This window comes from Dendrobates tinctorius, unplaced genomic scaffold (assembly GCF_039654945.1).
Source record: "Dendrobates tinctorius isolate UK_male_01 unplaced genomic scaffold, ASM3965494v1 ptg000172l, whole genome shotgun sequence".
In the NCBI taxonomy this organism is placed as follows: Eukaryota; Metazoa; Chordata; class Amphibia; order Anura; family Dendrobatidae; genus Dendrobates; species Dendrobates tinctorius.
In genome coordinates, this window is record NW_027361839.1 from 4,365,706 (window position 1) to 4,391,551 (window position 25,846).

The 25,846-nt window shown below is 47.2% G+C and overlaps 1 protein-coding gene across 1 annotated transcript in view; it reads right to left on the reverse strand.

Moving 5' to 3' along the window:
• The window catches only part of MAB21L3 (mab-21 like 3), a 250,193-nt gene extending 224,961 nt beyond the window's left edge, over nt 1–25,232 (reverse strand). The window contains exon 1 of the mRNA XM_073551051.1: nt 23,811–25,232. The gene's annotated coding sequence lies outside the window, so the exon portion shown is untranslated. The remainder of the gene's footprint in view (nt 1–23,810) is intronic.
• Nucleotides 25,233–25,846: the final 614 nt, after the last annotated feature.

Here is a 25,846-nt window from a genome sequence, read left to right on the forward strand (position 1 = left end):
TGGTGATCCTGCTGCTCTGCTCTGAGTTCCTGCTGCATACTCCAGTTTCCTGAACTCTTCTTCCTCTGCTGCTCGTGTTTCACTTCATCTGCATTTGCTGGACATGTAAGCTGTTCCTGCTCTGCAAGAGCCTGAGACTATTTTCCTGGTCAAGCTAAGATAAGATTTGAACTGCCTTTTAAGCTTACCTATCTGTGTCTGGACTAAGACAAGGATTTATTCATGCCAAGTATCCTCAAGAAATAACTGTGCGTCATAGACTTTTTGCTTGATTGCATCTTCCTCTAAGTTCCTATAGACTGCTAAGCTGCTTCTTATATTTTCTCCAAGTGTTATGGACTTGAGTTTCTTTCTGCATCTGTTGTATCACCGTGTGTTAATATAGACTTTATCACTTATAAAGCTGTGTCCTGTAGTCATCTTGTTCCATGCACAGAGACTCCTGAGTTATCCACTATAATTATTACACAGTGGTTTGACAATACTAGAAAAATTACCTATAAATTTACGATAGAAATTAGCAAAACTCAAAAACTTCTGAAGAGCCTTCAAAGAAGTAGGCTGAACCCAATCATAAATGGCCTGTACCTTGGCCGGGTCCATTTCAATAGTCGATGGAGATAAGATAAATCCCAAAAATGAAATCCTCTGTACACCAAAGAGACATTTCGATCCCTTAACAAACAGGGAATTCTCCCTCAAAATCCGAAACACAGTCCGGACATGTTCCACATGGGAATCCCAATCACTAGAAAAGATCAAAATATCATCCAGATAGATGATCAAAAACTTATCCACAAAGTCTCGGAAAATATCATTCATAAAGGACTGGAAGACAGAAGGGGCATTGGAGAGCCCAAAAGGCATCACCAGGTACTCAAAATGTCCCTCCGGAGTATTAAACGCCGTCTTCCATTCATCCCCGTGCTTGATGCGAATAAGATTATACGCCCCCCTGAGGTCAAGCTTAGTAAACCAGCAGGCACTCTTAACTCTGGAGAATAAATCAGACATCAGAGGTAACGGGTACTGATACTTAACCGTCATCTTGTTAAGGGAATGATAATCAATACACGGTCTTAAGGAACCATCTTTCTTGGCCACAAGAAAAAACCCCAGCACCTAAAGGTGACGAGGATGGTCTAATATGACCCTTCTCCAACGACTCCTTAATATAGGATCGCATAGCTTCATGTTCGGGTACAGATAAGTTGAAAAGCCGACTTTTGGGAAATTTACACCCAGGCATCAACTCAACTGCACAGTCATAACTCCTATGAGGAGGCAAAGACGCAGACTTACTCTCACTAAATACATCAGAGTAATCAGCCAGATAAGCAGGAATATCATGAGGCTGGATATCCTTAAAGACAAAAATGTCCAGGAAGGATGGGAAATCTTGAAAAATGAAATTCTCAAAGCACAGTTGTTAACAATTCCGAAAAGAGGGAAGAATAGGAAGCATTTAAGGAAACCAGGATGGATGAACACAGAACTTAAGCACATGCTAAAAAGGAAGAAAAAAATGTTTATAAAATGGAAAGAAGGAGGCATATCTAAAGAAGAATATAATGCTGTCTGCAGAACCTGCAGGGCACAAATCAGATTATCTAAAGCTGACAATGAATTGAGGCTTGCAAGAGATGTCAAAAGCAATAATAAAGGATTTTGGGGATATGTCAAAAGTAAAAGAAAAGTCAAAGATGCTATAGGATTTTTACAGGATGAAAATGATGAAATGGTAAGACAGGATGTTGAAAAGGCTGAACTTTTAAATTCCTATTTTGCATCTGTTTTCTCTCAGAAAGGAAATGTAACATCAACTGTTATTCACTGTCCTATTAAGGGAATAGAAGAATCCAGGATATCTATAAACAGAAAGATAGTGAGGAAACACTTAGCTAACCTAAATGAATTCAAGTCTCCAGGTCCAGATGAATTACACCCCAGAGTACTGAAGGAGATAGCAGAAGAAATTTTTGAACCCCTCTCCATAATCTTTGAAAATTCTTGGAGAACAGGAGAAGTGCCAGAAGACTGGAGAAGAGCAAATGTTGTTCCTATCTTCAAAAAGGGGAAGAAAGTGGACCCAGGCAACTATAGGTCGGTGAGTCTGACTTCTATACCAGGAAAGATCTTTGAACAAATTATTAAACAACATGTATGTCAATACCTGGATAAGAATGAAGTGATTAAACAGAGTCAGCATGGGTTTGTAACTAATAAGTCATGTCAGACTAATTTAATTTCCTTCTATGATGGTATTACTGATTGGGTGGATCAAGGAAATGCTGTAGATATAGTATATCTTGACTTCAGCAAAGCATTTGACAAAGTCTCTCATACAATCCTTATTGAAAAAATGACTAAGTATGGAATGGACAAGGCAACTGTTAGGTGGATTCATAACTGGCTTAGTGATCGGACCCAAAGAGTGGTCGTAAATGGCTGCACATCCAGTTGGAAGAATGTCTCAAGTGGGGTACCACATGGCTCTGTCCTGGGCCCTGTATTGTTCAACATCTTTATCAACGATTTAGATGAAGGAATTGAGGGTAAACTGATTAAATTTGCTGATGACACAAAGCTAGGAGGGATAGCTAATACTAGAGAAGAGAGAGAGAAGATTCAAAAAGATATAAATAAACTGGAGAAGTGGGCAGCAACTAACAGAATGGTTTTTAACAGGGAGAAATGCAAAGTACTACATCTGGGCAATAAAAATGAAAAAAGCATATATAGAATGGGAGGAATAGGGCTAAGTGACAGCACATGTGAAAAAGACTTGGGTATACTAATAGATCACAGACTGAATATGAGTCAACAGTGTGATGCAGCAGCAAAAAAGGCAAATGCAATTCTAGGATGTATTAACAGAAGCATACAGTCTAGATCACGTGAAGTAATTATTTCCCTCTACTCCTCTTTGGTCAGACCTCATCTGGAATATTGTGTCCAATTTTGGGCACCACATTTTAAAAAAGACATCAACAAACTGGAGCAAGTTCAGAAAAGAGCGACCAGAATGGTGACCGGTCTGCAAACCCTGTCTTATGAGGAAAGGTTGCAGGATTTGGGAATGTTTAGTTTGCAAAAGAGAAGACTGAGAGGAGACTTAATAGCTGTCTACAAATATCTAAAGGGCTGTCACATTGTAGAAGGATCAACTTTATTCTCATTTGCACAAGGAAAGACTAGAAGCAATGGGATGAAGCTGAATGGGAGGAGACACAGATTAGATATTAGAAAAAACTTTTTGACAGTTAGAGTGATCAATGAGTGGAACAGGCTGCCACGAGAAGTGGTGAGTTCTCCTTCAATGGAAGTCTTCAAACAGAGGCTGGACAGACATCTAACTGGGATGATTTAGCGAATCCTGCTTTGAGCAGGGGGTTGGACCAGATGGCCCAGGAGGTCCCTTCCAACTCTACGATTCTATGATTCTATGAGGAGAGGTGGAGAAAACAGGAGTGTCCCTAAGAACACACTGACAACCCCAACTCACCACAGACACAGATTTCCAATCCAAAACTGGATTATGAGTTTGCAACCAGGGGAACCCCAGAACAATAGTATCATGCAAATTATGCAGCACCAAAAATTTGCAATTTTCCTGGTGGTCAGGGGCAACTCGCATTATCACCTTGGTCCTAAACTGAGGTTTATTCTCCGCCAAAGGAGTGGCATCAATACCCCTCAAAGGAATAGGCATCTGCAGAGGTGTCATGGACAAACCACAACGTTTAGCAAAGTCCAAATACATCAAATTCAGAGCTGCTCCTGAATCCACAAAAGCCTTAGTGGAAAATTTGGACAAGGAGCAGATCAGAGTAATTGCCAAAAGGAACTTGGGTTGTATACTGCCCACAGCAAATGTGTGCAAAACGTTTTTCTCGTTTAGGGCAGACAGAAATAGTATGAGAGGCATCTCCACAGAAAAAAACACAGCTTTCTACGCCTTCTAAACTCCCAACGTTGCGCCCTAGACAAAACCCCATCATATTGCATAGGTTCAGACATTTGTTCAAAAGGTGGCAGCGCCTCCCGTGTATTTTTACGCTCACGTAAACGCCGATCAACTTGAATGGCTAATGCCATAGAGCCATCCAGACTAGAGGGAACAGGAAATCCCACCATAACATCTTTTACAGTCCCTGATAAACCTTTCCGAAAGAGAGCTGCCAATGCACTATCATTCCATGTAAGGACCGCCCACTTTCGGAATTTTTGACAATATAACTCTGCAGGATCCTGACCCTGGTTTAATGCCAACAGGGTTCTCTCCACTTGATCAACGGAATTAGGTTCATCAAACAACCCCAAGGCCCCTGATCCTAACATGCAACTAGCAGCATTCGTGGCGCGTTCCTACGGTGGTCCTAGACGCCTCGTCACAACCGGAGAACTAAATAAGCCTAAAGCAGGAAGAGAAGAAAACTAACTGCCCCATAGCAGACCCCAAAGGAGAGACAGCCCCCCACATGTATTGACGGTTAAACAAGATGAAGACACAAACACAGGCAGGAAAATAGGCTGAGCAAACGATGGGGCCAAACTAACTAGAAAGGAGAGGAAAGGAAAGATACTGTCTGCAATCTGCCAAAAAACCCTACAAAAAATATCCAACACAACTGATAGCAAAATTAACCCTGAAGTCTCTATACTTCTCCCACTATATCAGTACTCTGAAATATTCTGAGACAGAGCAAAAAGAGGCCAATCTAATAAGGGACAAAAAAGACATTTTGGCAAATAAGTGTGGAAATTCAGCACAGCCCAGCCGGGCTGGCCACACAAGAAACTGAAATGACCAACAAAAGCAAGTGTGAACATTAGCAAAAAAACAAACTTATCTTGGGAAGACAGGAACAGAGCTGAGTCCTAGACCTGAGAAGCAGACTGAATCACCAGCACTAGGATAGGGCGTCGGCTGTCTTATATCCATTCTGATCCTCCAGAGATCCAATCGTTATCTTCCTCGCCAGGTGGCAGATCACTACCACTTAAGCCAAACTCTCTACCTCCTGTCACCACCAGAGGGAAAACGGAAGGGGAACTCTCAACTGGTGGCTCAGCAGCGGCTCAGTATTGGGGTATCAGGTGCAGTAATAGGGACACATACCCCAATACTGAGCCGCTGCTGCCGTATGTGTCCCTATTACTGCACCTGATACCCCAATACTGAGCCGCTGCTGCCGTATCAGGTGCAGTAATAGGGACACATACGGCAGCAGCGGCTCAGTATTGGGGTATCAGGTGCAGAAATAGCGACACATAAGGTAGCAGCGGCTCAGTATTGGGGTATCAAGTGCAGTAATAGGGACACATGCGGCAGCAGCGGCTCAGCATTGGGGTATCAGGTGCAGTAATAGGGACACATACGGCAGCAGCAGCTCAGCATTGGGGTATCAGGTGCAGTAATAGGGACACATACTGCAGCAGCGGCTCAGTATTGGGGTATCAGGTGCAGTAATAGCGACACATACGGCAGCAGCGGCTCAGTATTGGGGTATGAGGTGCAGTAATAGGGACACATACGGCAGAGGCTCAGTATTGGGGTATCAGGTGCAGTAATACGGACACATACGGCAGCAGCGGCTCAGTATTGGGGTATCAGGTGCAGTAATAGGGACACATATGGCAGCAGCGGCTCAGTATTGGGGTATCAGGTGCAGTAATAGGGACACATACGGCAGCAGCGGCTCAGTATTGGGGTATCAGGTGTAGTAATAGGGACACATACGGCAGCAGCGGCTCAGTATTGGGGTATCAGGTGCAGTAATAGGGACACATACGGCAGAGGCTCAGTATTGGGGTATCAGGTGCAGTAAGAGGGACTAGAGTTGAGCGAAACGGGTCGAAAAATTTAAAAAGTCGCCGACTTTTGGCTAAGTCGGGTTTCATGAAACGAAACCCGACCCTAGAATGAGGTCGGCCACGAGGTCGGCAACTTACGCGCCAAAGTCGCGTTTCAAAAGTTTGTTTTGCGCTCTTTTTCAGCCAATCAGGATCCATGGACACTGTGGGCAACGTGATGACATAGGCACGGGTCACCACCATCTTTCAGAAGGGCATGCAAGTGATTGGCTTGCTTTGGTGGGCGTCACAGGGGGTATAAAAGGGCGTGCATGCCGACCGCCATGTTACTCATGCTGATCTCAGAATAGGGAGAGCTGCTGCTGCTGCTGCCGATTCTGTAGGGAGAGCGTTAGGCAGGGAAGAAGACACCAAAAACTGCTTCTGCTGCTAGCGGTTTTGCCTGTACAACACACCAGTCACTGTGTGTGCAGTGCAAGGGGAGGCTATATTGTGGTGGATCAGCGGTGTTGGTTGTTGGGCTGCCTTCTAAGGCTTCCTGACGGCTGCATTGCTGTTTACCCACTGCTCTGCAAGCTGCTTTTTTAAAAGCAATCCCAATTTTTTTTTTTTTTTTGTCCTGGTGAGGTACTGAGCGTGCATTTTTTCACACCATACATCGGTGCACACTCCTCACACAGTACCGTGTAACGGCTGTTATCACGGCCACAGTGAAGCTGTGTGTCACTCTGTAAGAATAAGTCGAGGACATGTTCCGTTCTTACAGACCTGCACCTTCTAGTTTTGTCTAGCTTTCAAACAGTTAAATATATTTGCTGTTTGATCACATTCAAAACTATAGAGAGACAGCGTGTCAGTCCGTATACTTAAAAAACACGGAGCTTGACAATTTTACGTACACCGGACAGCCGTGTACGTGCACGCTCCTCTCTCAGGTCCGTGTAACGGCTGTTATCACGGCCACAGTGAAGCTGTGTGTCGCTCTGTAAGGATAAGTGGAGGACTTGTTCCGTTCTTACAGACCTACACTCTAGGGAGATTCCTATTCTGCCCAATTCTATATACACCTTGTAGTTTGTCATACACTAGCCAATTTCTGCCTGTGACATAGCGCTGTGATATTCAGTGGGCCTCACACAATCCAAAAGTGTCCACAAGTGTGTGCAGAAATTCAAAATCTCCGTTATCCTCTAGTGACATTTTTCACACCTGCGACATCGAGCCTGTCACATAGCACTGTGATATTCAGTGGGCCTCACACAATCCAAAAGTGACCAGTGTCCACAAGTGTGTGCAGAAATTCAAAATCTCCCCTGTCCTATAGACACCTTGTTTTACATTACTATATAGTTTGTTGGATTTTGTCTACATTTCTACCAAAAATGAGGAAGGCTGGTGGAAGAGGCCGTGGAATTGGGCGGGGGTTGGCAGCTGGTAATGATGGTGTTGGTGGTGGATCTGATGGTAGTGGCAAAAGCAAAATAGGACCAAATGCAGGAGGTGTTGAGCCTGCGTCATCGTCTGGCTCCACAAGGCCTCGAAGGCTTAGTTTTCTAGGAGTTGGCAAACCGCTTTTAAAGCCAGAGCTTCAGGAAAAAGTTTTGTCTTACATTGCTGACTCAGCCTCCAGCTCTATCGCCTCCTCTTCTGAAGTTGTAAAAAATAAAAGCACTGAGTCGTCATTGGAGGCTCATGTTCATTAACCACACCTTTCCTTGTGTCCTTCACCCCAACCAAGATTGAAGGATGACGCAGGCCATACTACTGATTACTCCATGGAGCTGTTTTCACATACCATGCCTGGATTATCAAGTGAAATGGTGAATTACCCAGGCCAAGATGAATCTGACATGGAGTGCACTGATGCACAGCCGCTGATGGATGATTCTGCTGGTACATTCACTCAGAGCACTACATTGTCCTCGCAGTGTACAGAGCCAGATTCTGACCCTGATGAGACTCAGGTGCCCCTTCCCGCACACTATACCACCATACACGGTGACACAGAGGAAGGTGCACATGACATAGAAGAGGAGGTGATGGATGACCCAGTTGTTGACCCAGATTGGCATCCATTGGGGGAAGAGGGTGCTGCTTCCAATAGCTCAGATGAGGAGGAGGAGCATCCACAGCAGACATCGACATTGCAACAGCTGTTATCTGGCAGGCCCGGAGCACTCCAAAGACAGGTTCCAAAAATCAAAAGAGTTGCTGGACAGCTTGTCCAGAGGGTCAAAATATCACAGCGTGCTAGGCCGCAAAGTGTCTGCCAAAGTAGGAAGAGTGCAGTGTGGCACTTTTTTGAACAAAATCCTCATGATCAGGCCAAGGTTATCTGTAAGAAGTGCGTAAAGACCTTTAGCCGAGGGAAAAATCTGAAAAATTTGAATACCAGTTGCATGCTTAGACATTTAACCAGCATGCACTTGCAAGCGTGGACACAACACCAAACCTCAAGTACCACACGTGCAACTGATCACAAAGAAGACAAAAAGCAAGAAACACAAATATCCTGAACTAAAAGTAAAAAATATACTGCAAATAATGCATAAAGGTAATAAGGGTATTTAGTAAACATAATTTTGATCAAAATAATGTACAAGCCATCCCGCCCGCCACGGTTTTTTTATTTTTTATTTTTTTTTTATCACAAAGAAGGTAGTCAGCAACGCTACATTGTTTCCCCCACTGTAAGCCCACCGGATAGCACAGCAGCAAATGTTGAGGTGTCGTTGCAAGGCCACAGCAGTCAGGGAATCCCACTGTTATATCAACGAAAGACTGAATCTAGGCCATCAGAAAGAACACCAACTCCATCACCATCATCAACCCTCTCTCAGTCCACCCTGTCCACCGCTACTTCCACCATATGCAGCTCTCAAGTCCAGCTCACCCTCCCAGACACTATGAGTAGGTCAAGAAAGTACTCAGTCTCTCATCCGCGTACACTGGGTTTGAACGCCCACATTGCCAAACTAATCTCGTTTGAGATGATGCCCTATCGGTTGGTGGAAAGTGCAGCTTTCCGCAAACTCATGGCCTATGCAGTACCACGCTATGACGTACCCAGTCGCCACTTCTTCTCTCACAAAGCCATCCCAGCCCTCCACCATCATGTGAAAGACCGCATTGTCCATGCACTCAAGCAGTCAGTGAGTGGAAAGGTGCACCTCACAACTGATGCATGGTCCAGTCGGCATGGCCAGGGCCGTTACGTGTCCATCACTGCGCACTGGGTTAATGTGGTGGATGCAGGGTCCACAGGGGACAGCGGTGGTGGGACAGTGCTGCCTAGCCCACGGTATAGGAAACAGTTGGCTGTAGGCGTTCGACCCTCCTCCTCCTCCTCCTCCAGAAGCGAAAGCTCGTCCACAGAGCGCAGTCGTACGAGCACTCCATCTGCAGCTGCCACTGTTGCACACGAGTAGTCCCCCTACCGAGCAGCTAGTGGAAAGCGTCTGCAGGCTTTGTTGCAGATGATGTGTTTGGGCGACAGACACACCACCGAGGTGCTGGCCGAGTACTTTCAGCGACAAACTGAGTCATGGCTGGGCAGTGTACATCTTGAGGCAGGCAAGGTAGATAGTGATAACGGCCGTAATTTTGTGGCAGCCATAGCCCTTTCAAAACTCAGCCACATACCTTGCTTGGCTCACACCTTGAACCTGGTGGTGCAGTGCTTCCTCAATAATTATCCGGAGTTAACAGCCCTGCTCCAGAAGGTGCCAATCTGTGCACGCACATCCGCCGGTCGCCTGTACACGCCATTCGTATGCAGAAGCTGCAGCGATTGCTCCACCTTCCCAACCACCGCCTCATTATCGACATTGCAACAAGGTGGAACTCCACCCTGCACATGGTGGAGCGGCTGTGCGAGCAGAGGCAGGCCATAATGCATTTGTGGGAGGATACACGGCCAGGCACTTTGAGAGCAGACATGGAGTTGACAGGTGTGCAGTGGTCGAAGCTGAAAGACCTCTGTAAAGTCCTTCAGTGTTTTGAGGAATGCACACGGCTGGTAAGCGCAGACGACGCCATCCTAAGCATGAGCATCCCACTTATGCGTCTGCTCATGCAAACTTTGACGCACCTTAAGGAGCAGGCGTCTGAAGCCAATGTTGACGAGGAGGAAGAGGTGGAGGGAATCCTTGATGACATTCAGCCATTGTCTGCTCAGGGACCTCTCCTGGACGAGGTGGAGGAAGAGGAGGAGGAGGATGATGATGGGGATGATTACTTAGGGGAGGAGGATGCATCTCGTGGGGCAAGTGAAAATGTTGTCGTGGCTGTAGTATCCACACGTTATGAAGAATTCAAGGTATTAAACTTTAGATATGTTTTATTCTTCGTCCTCCAGCACACAGCATAACACTTGCATTCCCATGCTACCAGAAGTGAAACTGAAACTTCCCTTCTCATCCCTCTTGTCTCCACCCTCCAAGTCCCATAAGTCTGGCTTGCTTAAAGAGACAGATCTAATTATTATACATTACATCATCCCCTTTTTTTTTTATAAATAATCTATATTACTGATAAATGCAACAACATGAAAACGTCCAAAGAAAACATATGTCCGTTTTGTCTTATTTGTTCAATTCTAAAACCAGAGAAACAAACAACAACAAAAAAAAACAAACAAAACTGTAGTTACACTTCTTCAATAAGCCTCGATGGAGCTCTTCTCTCTCGTGTAGGATAACGTCTGGGCTCATTGAGAGAGTCCATTGTTGATGGACCAGCTACCTCTTGTTGGTCCTCTCCACCATCGGATACCAAATCTTCCACCAAAGAGAGTTCATTGTCATCATTCTGCGGTATGACTTTAAAATATGAAGAATTTTGCGTTATGGAGTGTCCATCTCGTTCAGCTGTGATCATGCTGGCCTTCCTTTTGGTAACATAATATTTTGCAGGACCATATACAGGTGAGGTCTTGTTGGTTGGTCTTTGACGTACCACCACGACATCCCCTCTTTCGATGGCACTTGACTGTGTCCTTCGCCTTCTGTCTGCATAACGTTTCATGGCTTGTTTGTTGGAGAAGTCTGTGGATCTCACTGAGGAGTCACTCGGTCGGGGATGGCTGGTCACATCAGGGAGACGTATACGCAGGGTTCTGCTGAACATTAAATGAGCTGGAGCAGCATTAGTAGTGTAGTGTGGCGTATTGCGGTAATTACGCATGAATTTGTATAATGACTGTTTCAGTGGGATGTGCTCCAGACTCGCTGCCTTGATACGTTTCCCCAGAGTGCGCATAAAACGTTCCACAATTCCATTGGCTTGCGGCCAGCAAGGTGTGATTTTCCTGTGATTGAATCCCAAGTATTCAGAAAATTGTGTAAACACATGTCCATTGAATGGAGGTCCATTGTCTGTTTTGACCACTTTTGGAATACCACATGCCGAGAAAATGTCGTCCAGCTCTGGTATGACATTATTGGCAGATGTTGAAGAGATAAATGAAATGACAGGGTATCGAGAATATTCATCAATTGTTACGAGAATGTATTGGCCATTTGGCAATGGTCCATATATATCGACTGCCACTTCCTCCCAGACAGCAGTGGGTAACGGAGACATTTGTAATGGCTCTAAGTTTGATGATGGAGCGATTAATTGACAAGTAGAACAGCGTCTAATCTTTTCTTCCACCAAGTGATCCATATTTGGGAACCACACTTTTTCTCTGAGTAACTTCTTTGTGCCAACAATTCCTAAATGACCTTCATGTGCTATCTGTATGACTAAGCTACGCAAAGTCTTAGGTACGACTAGTTTGGTACCTCGAAGAATGAGGTGTTCTTCAGTGACTGATAATTCCTCACGTACGTTTGAGAATAGTTTTAACTCTTTCAGATCAATCTCAGAATCAGGAAATTTTTCTTTTGGAATTTCATGCCACCTTCGATTTTGGATGATTTGTATTAGGGCACAGAGTGTCTTGTCTTTTGTTGTTTCATTTATAAATTGATCAAGAGAAAGTGCTTTTGGCACGGCATGATCTGTAACAAAACGTAGGTATTCTTCAATGGAGGAATGCACAGGTATATCATCATTAGTAGGATGTCTTGAAAGATAATCAGCCGGATTGCTGTATTTTCCAGGTTTGTGAACAATTTTATAGTTGTAGTCCTGTAGACGTAGGCCCCATCGTTCAATTCGTGCAGGCATTTTAGCTCTGGGATTTCCAAAAATTGTAAGAAGTGCTTGATGATCTGTGACAATGGTGAAGGGAGCTCCATAGAGAAATAAGTGAAAGTGTTCACATCCCCAGACAACTGCCAAGCTTTCTTTTTCAGGTTGAGAATATTTTCTTTCAGTGTTTGTTAAGCTCTTACTTGCATAAGAAATGATGTGAGGATTTTGATTGTTATCCTTGTATTGCGCTAGAATAGCACCCAGTCCCACGGGACTGGCGTCCACAATCAGTTCAGTTCGAAGAGCTGGATCAAAATAAGCCAGAGTGGTTGTCGAGCAGAGTTAATTTTTAATTGTTTCAAAAGAGGCCTGACAGCCTTGAGACCATTGAAAAATACAACTTTGTTTTGTAAGTTCCCGTAGTGGATTGCTGATTGTTGAAAAATTCGGAATATATCTAGCACAGTAACTTGCCATTCCAATGAAAGAACGCACTTCACTAGCATCCTGTGGAATTGAGGCTGTTCTGATAGCTTCCACTTTCTTGGGGTCTGGTTGTACTCCTTTTGCTGAGAAGATGTGACCATAGAATTCTAATGAACCCTTGTCAAACTCGCACTTCTCTTTGTTTAAGGTGAGTCCAGCAGAAAGAAGGCATTCGAAGATAGCATATAGAGCACGATTATGCTCAGTTTGAGTTTTACCAAAAAACAATATGTCATCACTGTAATTAAAGGCATTTGGGATGTGTTGAATGACACTCCTTATTGCATCCTGAAAAATTTCTGCTGCTGAGCAGACTCCAAAAGTCAATCTTTTGTATCTTCTGAGGCCCACATGGGTGGAAAATGTGGTCAAGTATCGGGACTCTGGACTCAGTTCTAATTGATTATATCCCTTATTGAGGTCGAGCTTTGAAAAGACGGTGGCTCCATTTAATAAATGAATAATGTCATCAATCGTAGGTGAGATATGTCTTTCCATCTGGATAGCGGTGTTGGGCAGGCGCATGTCAACACACAGTCTCACTTGATCAGGAGTCTTTGGTTTTGGAACTACCACAAGTGGAGAGACCCATGGAGTGGGACCAGTAACAGTTTCAATAACGTCCTCATCCATGAGCAATTGAAGTTCCTTTTCTACCTTTTGTCTCAGGTGAAATGGAATACGCCTGTGAGGCTGGGCTACTGGACGAACATTGTCATCCACATGAAGGTGTACTTGAGAGTCCTTTAGTTTTCCCAAACCACTAAATAGGGAGGGAAAGCTGTTCACCATAGTTTGTACATCCATATCCGCAGGGTCAGTTATGGTATGAATAATCTGGATGAGCCCTAGCTCCAAGGCAGTGTGATAGCTGAGAAGACATCCTCCCGATCCTTGTAATGTGTGGAAAGTGGTTTTCTGCCTGTTTTCTTTATATCTAATTTCAGCATCAAATTGTCCCATTATAGCTAGAGGTGTTTTAGATCCATAAGGAAAGATTTTAGTCTGCACTTGTTGTAAGACTGGTCTTGTTTTCAATTGTTCATATGTAGTGCCATCTATGATATCCACTGAAGCTCCTGTATCTATTGTAAAGGTAATGTCAGTGTTGCAGATTGAGAGTGTAACACAGGGAGACTGTACTGAACCAGTGACAGAGGTAGTGAACACATAGTTCTCAGTCGCAGACATTTCTTCTGTGTCCTGATTTATCACTTTTACATCTGCAGATTTTGTCATAGGCAGCGGAGGCTTGTAGTGCGCTGATTTGCAAACAGCTGCAAAATGATTCCCTTTTCCACATTTACTGCAGGTTTGTCCCATAGCTGGACATTTGTTCTGGTGGTGAGGGAAATCCTGTCCACATCTATAACATTTCTTCTGTTTCTGGGCTTGTTTGTCTGGTAAATTTTTCTGTTTGAGATTATGCACATGTAATTTATCCCCATTCTCCATTACGGTAGCCTGATGATCTGCTATTTCTATAGCACGGGCCATTTTGAGCAAATCATGTAGAGAGATATCCTGCTGCAGAGCCTTACGCCTTAGGTTATTAGACGAGCAGGTGACAATTATTTGAGTTAGGATTTCATCATCTACATCTGTAAAGGCACATCCATGTGCTAACTCTTTCAGCCGTGTGACATAAGTGTCTATGGATTCTTCTGGAAGCTGCTTGGCAATCCTGAATTTATATCTTTCATATCTGATATTCTGTTTGGGGTTGAAGTAGCCAGTGAGAGCTTTAGTGCAGTTGTTGTATGTGTCTGTTTCTGCTGCAGGTAACGTACTGTATATGTCATAGACTCCTGTGCCTGCACAATGCAGGAGCAAAGCTCTCTTTCTTTTCTCCTCCTTTATGTCCATGGCTTCTAGGAAATTCTCAAATCTGTTTAGCCATTTTCTCCAGTTATGGGAGAGATTAATGACATCAGTCATATCAAACTGTGGGAATGAGTGCAAGTAGTCAGCCATGATAGAGTCTCTCAGTGGTGCTGGCGTGTGAAGCGGTAAAATAGAGTCCGTACTCACAGCAGTAGGTGATTATATCCCATCCTCGTCGCCAGTTGTAATATCCACACGTTATGAAGAATTCAAGGTATTAAACTTTAGATATGTTTTATTCTTCGTCCTCCAGCACACAGCATAACACTTGCATTCCCATGCTACACAGAAGTGAAACTGAAACTTCCCTTCTCATCCCTCTTGTCTCCACCCTCCAAGTCCCATAAGTCTGGCTTGCTTAAAGAGACAGATCTAATTATTATACATTACAGTGGCAAGGTCTGGTTCAGGGTTTGTGCGTGACTGGAGGGATGTGGATTTGCCAGAAAGTGCTCCTCCACCCAGCACTCGCAGTGCATCATTGACACCGGGAACATTGGCCCACATGTCAGATTATGCCTTGCAGATCCTAAAAAGGGACCCCCGCATTGCCAAAATGATGAACGATGACGACTACTGGTTGGCCAGCATCCTGGATCCACGCTATAAAGGCAAATTACAAAACATCATGCCACAGGAGAACCTTGACCTAATATTGGCTAATAAACAAGCAACTCTGGTAAATCGGTTGCTTGAGGCATTCCCAGCACACAGCAGCGGTGATGGTTCTCACACGAGCCGTACGGGCCGGGGGCAGCTTGGCAGAGGTGTTCGTGGTGCACACAGCAGAAGTGGCGTTGGAGACAGGGGTTTCATGACAATGTTGTGGACTGATTTTCCAAGTACCGCTCACACAACTGGTAATACTGCATCGATGGAAAGTGACAGGAGACAGCAGTTGTCAACTATGGTTACAAACTACTTTTCCTCCCATATCAATGTTCTCCCACACAGGTCATTCCCCTTTGACTATTGGGCCGCTAAACTGGACACCTGGCCTGAATTGGCCCAATATGCCTTACAGGAGCTCGCTTGCCCAGCTGCAAGTGTGCTATCGGAGTCTTCAGTGCAGCTGGATCAATCCTGACAGAAAAAAGGACCCGTCTGTCAACTCAAAATGTGGATGATCTAACCTTCATTAAAATGAACCATGCATGGGTTTCCAAGGATTTTGCCCCACCTTCCCTTGATGACATAGGTTGCCATAAAAATGGCTTGCTTTGGTCCTCCTCCTATTCCGCGAACTTGACCTATTTCGCCTTTTGCAGCAGCTGAATGACCCACATCTACATATGCCACTTTGTAAACCTCCCTAAGTGGGCGGCCCCCCCCATGGCCGGGGTCACCACCTAGCGCACAAAACCGTGCGAGTGCCGTTGCCCTGGACAGGTGGGTAGGCCGACTCTTGGGCGCGGGCACTGGCATAGGGTCCCTCATAGTGCAATCAAGTGTCTCTGACAGTGGTGGTGCACACCCGCCGTCAGACACACCGCCGTACTATGAGGGGCCCAGTGCCAGTACCGACGCCCACGAGTGTGCCCCCCTTGCTTGGGCAGGGCCCCAGCATTTGCAATGTTTACCTCTCCCTGCTCCTCCGCTGTGTAGTCTGGGCTGTCAAATCCTTCACTGGGACTGCCACTACAAATTGATTGAACTGAAAGATGATGGTTAAGATGTAGCTATGCCCTGTCCTGCTGGCTGGGCTCTAGCTCCAGATGATCAGTGGCTTCCATTTCTTATGGACGTCGACTCACAATTACATGCAGTGGTGGTTTATCATCAGCTTTCACAGTTTTCCTACTCACAAATGTGTGACATTCCGGCGCACATTTCAAAATGTGCCCTCTCATGCCAATCAAATAGAATCGCCTATGGCCTGTGGCTTCTGTCTTTTGCACTCCAAAGTTACGTAACAGATCATGATAGCCAGTGAGCACCATGTTTACATCGCTCCCTGTGATAAAAATTGGATTGAGATGAGTAACAGTGATGGAATCAACGGAAGTGCGATACAGCAAGACTTTATTCACAAAAAAATGTTTTCACTGTCTCAACACACAAATTAATTGAGGGTCAACATCGCCTATGAGAATTGTGACGTAAGTTTTTCCCCTAGAATAATAATTCCTAGATTTCTGCAATCAATAGCCTTTATGTCACTAATTGTATGCATCTCATTTCCTATTGCGGAGAGGCTGGACTGTATTACTGAGACAGAAATATATATGAAGATTTAAAAATAACACCAAAAGTATATAGTTGTGTACGCCTCAAATGCATTTCCTTTTTTCCACTTTTTAGATTGCTGTGTAATCCATACTGAGAACACGGAGATTTTACATGTTTAAACTATGCTATATATACCTGCTATCCAGCGATAAAGTACCCTTTCTCAACTTTGTACAATCTGGTCAAATCCATACTGGGTCTGAGAACATCTGAGTCTGCCTCCTGATCTATACACATATATTTTTAATGTGTAAACTAGGCTACATATATACGTGTTATCCGGTGAAACTGTACCCTTTATCAACTTTCTACAATGTTGTTGAATCCATACTGGGCCTGAGAACGGCTGCCGAGCTGTTACGCAAGTTACAGCACCTGTGGTTTGGACACGTAATTTTTTCAGGAATGACGGTTAGGCCTAACTCCGGAATTGCGGTTGACCTGAACTTACTGGGAAATCATCGTTCGCAGGGAATAATCTGAATCCCAGATCCCCATCACTAACGGAGTTCAGCAGGTTATCTGCACCTGTAAGCGACAAAAGCCGGTCCTTTCAGTGTAGCGTGCATGCAGCCCCGGACATGTACTGGAATGCTAGACCTGTTATTGCTCGATCTCACGTGCCACAGCCTCGCGTATCCCTCTAGTAAGCTTGACGCGTACCGCGGGGCCATGCCGGAGTCTCGGTCGTTAACGGAATAAAGCTGAGAAATCGCTAGCACAACTACAAACACACATACCACACCACACACTGAATCGACAAAGCTTGCAATCTGTCCATCTTTTCTGTAGCTTGTATGGTAGTGGTTTCCCGGGTGCAGTCCAATTAAGCCACAGGCTTCACTCCTGGTGGTGCCCTTTTGGACATTCCTTTAAGGTTCAGCTTTGCAATCATACTGCCCCCGGAAACCAAAAATTTTGCCTTCAGGGACGCTGTTTGGAGGTTCGTGGGAATAACGCCGCCCGATCAGCAGTCGGCATATGGGTCGCCCTCCCAGGGCTGTGGGGTACTCGGTACCGGGCCGGTGTCAGTGGGATGTGTCACAGCAGCGGTGACCCGGACAGTGGCCCTGGGCGCCCATGTAAATGGCGTGGTGTAATGGTAAAGAGTTTATATAGATAGTTTGACGCCACCTGTGGTGTTCGGCAACATAGATGTTAGGCCGACGCTGCATGCAGATCCTCTGGGACTGATGGAGTTGTGCAGCAAAGATCGTGAAGCTCCCCACAGGTGGAGCTGGAGTCCCAGGGAAGTGTAGATGTAGTGATGGGGGAAAGGCACAGGCGGTGTAGGTGCTGGTACCCAGATGTAGCGGTGCTGGAATAACTGTAGGACACCAGAGCGTGCAGTTCCAAAGCTTTACTCACAGTCTGCAGGTTACACAGATGCCTGCCTCCGTGCTGTGTCCTCTGGGTCAGGACCTCAGCCAACCTCCGGGACCAGAATGGAAAGCTCCCTTCACTCCGCCAACATGTACCTTCCTGAACGTCTCCTTTCTAGCACTTGTGGGGGGAAGCACTCACAGGACCGTGGTTCACTGAAACGCCTCCTGTCTAACAGATGTTCCTCAGACTTTACTTGTATGGCAGACAGCTGTAGCCTTTTCCTTCTGCCTCGCACACATCGATGCTGGGGCCTCCGAGCCTTAGTTGGGTACAGAGCATTTATAGCTGCTACTTCCCCCGGTTTCTGCTGCAGGAACGTCAGTGTCCCTACAAACTCGGAGACCGGAATCCGGACCATGTGCTCCAGCTAGGAGTGAGCCTTAACTCTGCTCATTCTCCAGCTCCCCTTCTCACGTCCACACACTTCCCCTTCCCTGCACAGAGTGCCCAAACTTACCTCCTCCCGACCACAGAGAGCAGCTCCTCAGCAGTCAGGTTCAGAGGTCTCCCTGCTGGCCTGGAGTGGGAAATGTGTTGTGTGTTGGTTTAACTGCTAGAGAGATCCTTTGTTGCTCCCAAGCTTGACAACACACTCCCTAGGAGGAAGGCAATGCCACAGTGGTGATCCTACTCTTAGGGACGCCACAAGTGCACTGAGGCCCAGCCACTGCTGGATGATGCTGCTGGTACATTGACCCAGACCACTACATTCCCCTCGCACTCTACACAGCCAGAATCTAACCCAGAGGAAACTCAGGTTCCCCTTCCCGCATACTATACCACCTTACACGGTGACAAAGAGGAAGGTGCAGATGAAAGTGCAGGTTCCTTGAGCAGGTGGGGGGCATACTCATGGGCGATGGCACTGGCACAGGGCACCGCATAGTACGCAAAAGTGTCTCTGCCGGTGGGAGGGCCTAAACAGCCAAGTGCAGTGATATGGAAGATGGGGACGACGAGGAGTCCAGACTAGTACAGGGATTCCCTAGCAAGGAGACTTATGTAATTGTTTTCAATGTTGGGACAGCAATTTTTGGGGAGCACTATACTCTGGTGAATGATATATGGGGCCCACCATACACTGGAGCATTCCAAAGGTGGACATCAGACACTGGAGCAGCATTTACAAGGCCCATTATACACTAGAGCAGTAGAAATGGGGCCCATTATATATGGAGCATTATTTGGGCCCATAAGACAGTGGAGCTTCATCCATTGGGACCAACATATACTGTAGCATTATGTGGAGCTCATCATATATGGTTTGAAACATTATATGGGAATAATGATTGCGTATGGAGAAATATATGGGCCTCATTACTCTGTATAGCGCACTAAGCACTGGCCATAATACTGTATGGAGTTATATACTGTCAGTTTTTGGAGGTATTGGAGAATTTAAAATGGATATCAGTCATGAGATGTAAGAAGTGAAGTATTTTTCATTGTACTATACTGCTATTTCTCTGCCATATCGGAGCATCATGAGTTGTGGTATGTGTTAAAGGGGCCCTCTTTGGCCCTGGGCCCACGAAAACCTGGAGCCAGCCCTCCCCCCCACAACTGTAGCCAAATAACCCCCATTTTTCAGTGCGTAACTAGTATTATGAAGTTAATTAAGGTTGACAAGCTTCAGTAACAAGAATTTATGCTTTTGGCATTCAAATGGGCACTGTTGGTGTGTTTCCTGTCCTCCTCTCACTGCCGACTTTAATTCTCCATTGATTTACATTGGGTTTCGGGACGACCCCGACTTTTCCCTATAGTCGGCCGATTTTGCTCGACCCGACTTTTGGAAAAGTCGGGTTTCATGAAAGGAAACTCGACCCTAAAAAACCAAAAGTCGCTCAACACTAATAGGGACACATACGGCAGCAGAGGCTCAGTATTGGGGTATCAGGTGCAGTAATAGGGACACAAGACAAATAAACCTCATGGACTATGTTATGGCTTATGAAAACCCGAACTGGATCTGATTGTGTGGCTGCCAAGCGAGTGTCCCCCAACCTTGAATGACAGCGCTACTTCACAACCACATAACCAAGCCTTCATCTCAAAGCCACCCACTTTGAGATACACAACGGCCACTCAGTATTCTGCCACTCATCCTCTCTCTTGGGACATCCACACAGCGCCCCCTAGCGGACACAGTAGTAATTACACCACATACCCCGCCCTTCTGTTCAAACTTGTGGGGTTGAACACACAATCTTACACCAGGATCTCGAGACCAGGCACTCATTACACCTTGCCCCCCAGGTCGAGAGAACCGTCTCCATCTGTCATACAGCTTCATCTCTGCGTTAGGCCTCCCCCGCCCCCAGCGGTCAAAATATCGGTCATTGTCTTTGACCCTCCAGTTGCAGTCTGTCTGCGTCATCAGACACTGTCTAGTCACCACCCTCCTAGAGTGCGCTTCGTCACCTGACCGTTCTCCCACTGACCGGCTCTCCCGGTTGGTACGGTCATCAGTCCTAATCGGCCCTACTGTCTGGCCTGAGTCTGACTCATTCAGCATCTCACAGGAACTACGGTCTCTCACCATCATCCTGCCAGTCGAACTACCACTTGCTGACACTCTTCGGCCATCTGCCCTGTCACTTCTTGGCGGAACTCTTCGGGTCCTTACATCTTGTTGGGTTGCAGGTGGCCGCCACCTGGTATTCCGTACTTCTTTATTAATTCGCTGACGGTCCAGCCTCAACTGCTCAATTTCTCACAGGTACCCCGCTCAATACTCCACGAGCATGCGAAAATCTCTCAGGCTCTCTATGGAGTCAACCACGATGATGGGAATTCTACCCACTTCACCTGATACCTGGTCTTCATCATCAGGAGGGATCCTCACCCTCACCACACCGGAGATATTCACAAGGTCTTGCATTACCTACCCAGATCTTCCATAGATTCTCCCAATCAGAGCTTTGGGTACCGGAACCACGTCTTTCCGCAAACCCAGCTGATCCATAGCCTCCCTGGCTAACTCCAGGCGTCGAGCAGCTTTCACACTACTCTGCCTGACCAACTGTTTGACGTGGAGACACTGCAAATGCATCTTTCAGGACAGCTACCCGGTTTGCTGTATCTTCTCTGGCAGATATTATCACTAACTGCCGCGTCTCAGGTGCCCAGTGCACCTCACATGCCTTGACCGCCTGTTTGAAAGCCTCATGTACACCTTCCTCCGCACAGGCATCTTGCATGTCTTCTGGAACGTCAATCACAGTCTTGAAGGACGTGGTCTTGCTCTCTTCCAGGCCAGGAGGCTCTGGCCTTACCACGGACACTTCCCTCACTACAGTTCACCCGACCGGGTGACTGTCTTCTTCAGTTCTTAACTCATCAACTTCACACGATTGGATCAGTTCATGACCCTTGGCCACTATGGCTACTGGCAGTTCTGTCTTATCACTCACGCTCACCCGCGGTAAGTCTTCGTCCAATTTCTCCCGCCGAAGACTGTTAACTACTCCTCTGAGTTCCTCCATCTCTTCCTTGAGGTTCTTGTTCACACTTTGCCAGGTGGACAGGTGACCTCTGAGCTCCAAGATCTCTTTCTTGAGCTCCTCGACCCTGTGCTCAGCCGTTTGTCTCAGGACTCTTTCTCGTTTGACACACTCATCCACCTCCTCACTGAGGGCCTTATTCAGTCCTTGCCACATTACCATGTGGCCTTTGAGCTCAGATACTTCTTTCTCTAGCCCTTCTATTCTGTGCTCCCTTTCTTTCTCAGAGCCAAAGTCACCCCCAGAGATTAAGTCATCCCTCCAGTTACTCACTAACCGTGTGAATACTTCTGCCGTCTTATCCACCAGGTCAGTTTTGTCACGAGTTTCAGTCAGCACAGCACTAGATTCTGTCCTAGTGGTGGCTACTGGCAACACGTCACAGTCACACCACATCGTACGGTGAACCCCCAAGACACTCTATCCGTGTGTCAGCTCCGCTCTTTTTGTTTACCACACCCATCAGGTGACGTCAGGTCAGTAAATTCATCTGACGTAATTCTTTCTCTGGTCGCCCCTACGTCTGGCCTGTCCACGTTAGGAGGCGTCAGCATCTTCGTATTGGTTAGTCCAACAGTAGGAACGTCTCCACCCTCGTGGCATATATTATCAAACCTGACAAAATCCCGGCCCCACTCCAGGGCATACACTAAGTCTGATGGTATACTGCCTGCTTGGCACTCACTGCCTTCGAGCGCCTCAAACATTATTCTGTCTACCGCATAGTTCACTGTGACCCCATGTGCACAGCGAACCTGGACCATTTTCTCGGTCAGACAGAAAGTGAGAGAAGTTCCTACCAGAGTCACCTGACTCTTTGAGTCCAACCATCCCGAGATCCCTTCCCGATGCAGCATCACGGAACACACCTGCGGCCAGTCATCACTCGGAAAGAATATCCCACACTCTGGAAATGACATACACGAACAATGCAGTTTCCCAGACATACCCATTGAGCCAACCCATGCTGCCATTTCCTCACACTTGGCCCCCTTCTGGACCACCACCCCAATTTGGGTCACCGCCTCCCTCTGAGACTCCACTCCTTTTAGGATTACCACCCCAATTTGGGACTCCACCCCCTTTCGGGATCTACCCATGTCTGTTATACCGGTCTTCTCAGACCACAATTCACACCACACAGTTTGTCTCTTACGATACCAGACAAGTCCTTGCTGACACCACCACAGCTCCTGCGATCACAGGCACCACCAACTGCTGTTCACACACACAGCAGCTGGAGTCACTGCAGCTCCTGCTGCGCCGTCTTCGTGGACCCGCTGATCCACCGGAAGCCGCTTGTCAACTTCGTGACCCCACTGAGCCACATCAAGCCGCTTGTCACCTTCTTGACTCCCACTGAGCCACCGCAGGCTGAGTCAAGAAAAAAGAAAAAAAACACACCACAAAAAAACTCATGTGTCCTGACTGTGAGCTATTCAGGACGCTCCTGTCTCCACCTGAGACCGTCCAACACACAGGGCGCACCGGGTGCGATTCAGGGAGCGACCCTCCTCCCAGGGTCTCCCCACACACCGGCCTCACCAGGTCCAGGGGCTCGGCGGGTGCTCTTCAGGACATCTGTCTCCGCCTGAGACTGCTCAACACTCGCGCCTCACCAGGTCCAAGGTCGCACCACGTGCTCCTGGGATCCGACTCTGCTCCCAGGGCTGACCCTCCAGGACCTTTCCTCACTGAACCCTCCAGGTACACTGTCTTCCTCACTGACCCAGGTCAGTACCACACGAACACCTGTCCGATACCTGTGTCGGCCACACGGGTCACCGTTTTACTCATTGACCCAGGTCAGTATCACACAAACACCAGTCCGTTTCTCCTGTGTTGCCCACACAGGTCCTCGGGTACCTCTTCTCCGCAGAGGCACCCTAGCAATCACCAGTCTCTTTCTCCTGGGGAAGCAGCCGCACTGGGCTCACCGATCCGGACAGCGCCTTACTCACTAGGCCGCCCCACGGTTTCCATAACCACAGCCGGACAGTGGCTTCCCCACTTGCAGGCCGTCACAGGCTCTGCTCACACGTGGCACACGGCTTCCACAACCATCAGCCCTCCTGGCTCAGCGCTGCTCTTTGCCACCGAATTTTGCAGTCCTTATCCGTTGCTCCCAGCAACAAGGCTACACCACTGCCCATAACTTCTCCACCAATTGTGAGGTAGCGCTGTCATTCAAGGTTGGGGGACACTCGCTTGGCAGCAAATAAATCACATCCGGTACGGGTTTTCATAAGCCATAACAGTACATGAGGTTTATTTGTCATCATAAACCACAGCCATATACAACAGCATCACAGCATAGCGTCCATTCTACAGGCTATTCAGCCTCATCCTTATCTCACCCACATCAGGGTTCCCATATGGCTGTTTCTCCAGGCTGCAGAAATCCACTCACTCCTCAGGGACTCTCAGACGCTGGCCGCCATTACACACACAGCCGCTCCACAGGCTGTTAGTGAGGAGATCCTTCTCCTCAGGACCTTTCAAACTGGACCAATCAGGTCTCAGCATTCAACCCATGTGACCTACCCTGGCCACCATATATGGTCCATAGCCACGCCCACCGGGTCACTTGGCTATGACCTCATCACAGGTCCTTCACATACTCACATAGCCTTTTACTATAGGTGTTATCAGACACACCCCAGGGTGGATTTGTAGGCAGCTAGAACCCGCCCATCTCTCCAGCTGCCTGAAGGCTTCTCCCTAACACATAGGCACGAAAGATCAGCTCTGCTGATCAGCACATAACCAAGCCTTCATCTCCAAGCCACCCACTTTGAGATACACAATGGCCACTCAGTATTCTGCCACTCATCCTCTCTCTTGGGACATCCACACAGCGCCCACTAGCGGACACAGTAGTAATTACACCACAAGGTGCAGTAATAGGGACACATACGGCAGCAGAGGCTCAGTATTGGAGTATCAGGTGCAGTAATAGGGACACATATGGCAGCAGCGGCTCAGTATTGGGGTATCAGGTGCAGTAATAGGGACACATACAGCAGCAGAGGCTCAGTATTGGGGTGTCAGGTGCAGTAATAGGGACACATACGGCAGGAGCGGCTCAGTATTGGGGTATCAGGTGCAGTAATAGGGACACATACGGCAGCTGCGGCTCAGTATTGGGGTATCAGGTGTAGTAATAGGGAAACATACGGCAGCAGCGGCTCAGTATTGGGGTATCAGATGCAGTAATAGGGACACATACGGCAGCAGCGGCTTAGTATTGGGGTGTCAGGTGCAGTAATAGAGACACATACGGCAGGAGCGGCTCAGTATTGGGGTATCAGGTGCAGTAATAGGGACACATATGGCAGCTGCGGCTCAGTATTGGGGTATCAGGTGTAGTAATAGGGAAACATACGGCAGGAGCGGCTCAGTATTGGGGTGTCAGGTGCAGCAATAGGGACACATACGGCAAGAGCGGCTCAGTATTGGGGTATCAGGTGCAGTAATAGGGACACATATGGCAGCAGCAGCTCAGTATTGGGGTATCAGGTCCAGTAATAGGGACACACGGCAGCAGCGGCTCAATATTGGGGGATCAGGGATCAGGTGCAGTAATAGGGACACATACGGCAGCAGCGGTTCAGTATTGGGGTATCAGGTGCAGTAATAGGGACACATACGGCAGCAGCGGCTCAGTATTGGGGCATCAGGTGCAGTAATAGGGACACATACGGCAGCAGCGGCTCAGTATTGGGGTATCAGGTGCAGTAATAGGGACACATACGACAGCAGCGGCTCAGTATTGGGGTATCAGGTGCAGTAATAGGGACACATACGGCAGCAGCGGCTCAGTATTGGGGTATCAGGTGCAGTAATAGGGACACATACGGCAGCAGCGGCTCAGTATTGGGGTATCAGGTGCAGTAATAGGGACACATACGGCAGCAGCGGCTCAGTATTGGGGTATCAGGTGCAGTAATAGGGACACATACGGCAGCAGCGGCTCAGTATTGGGGTATCAGGTGCAGTAATAGGGACACATACGGCAGCAGCGGCTCAGTATTGGGGTATCAGGTGCAGTAATAGGGACACATACGGCAGCAGCGGCTCAGTATTGGGGTATCAGGTGCAGTAATAGGGACACATACAGCAGCAGCGGCTCAGTATTGGGGTATCAGGTGCAGTAATAGGGACACATACGGCAGGAGCGGCTCAGTATTGGGGTGTCAGCAGGATGAGGGGTGTGTGCAAGTTGGGGATACATGGTGATGGGGCTGGAATATGAGAAGTGAAACATGTCTGTGCTGTATTCTCTGTAGCCGAGTCCTGGCTGGAGGAGTCGTCATGTCGGTCTGGGCCAGGTGGAAAAGACGTGAAAAGTGACGACACCATCAGAAAGATCGTCAGCGGTAAGTCACCATCTGTAA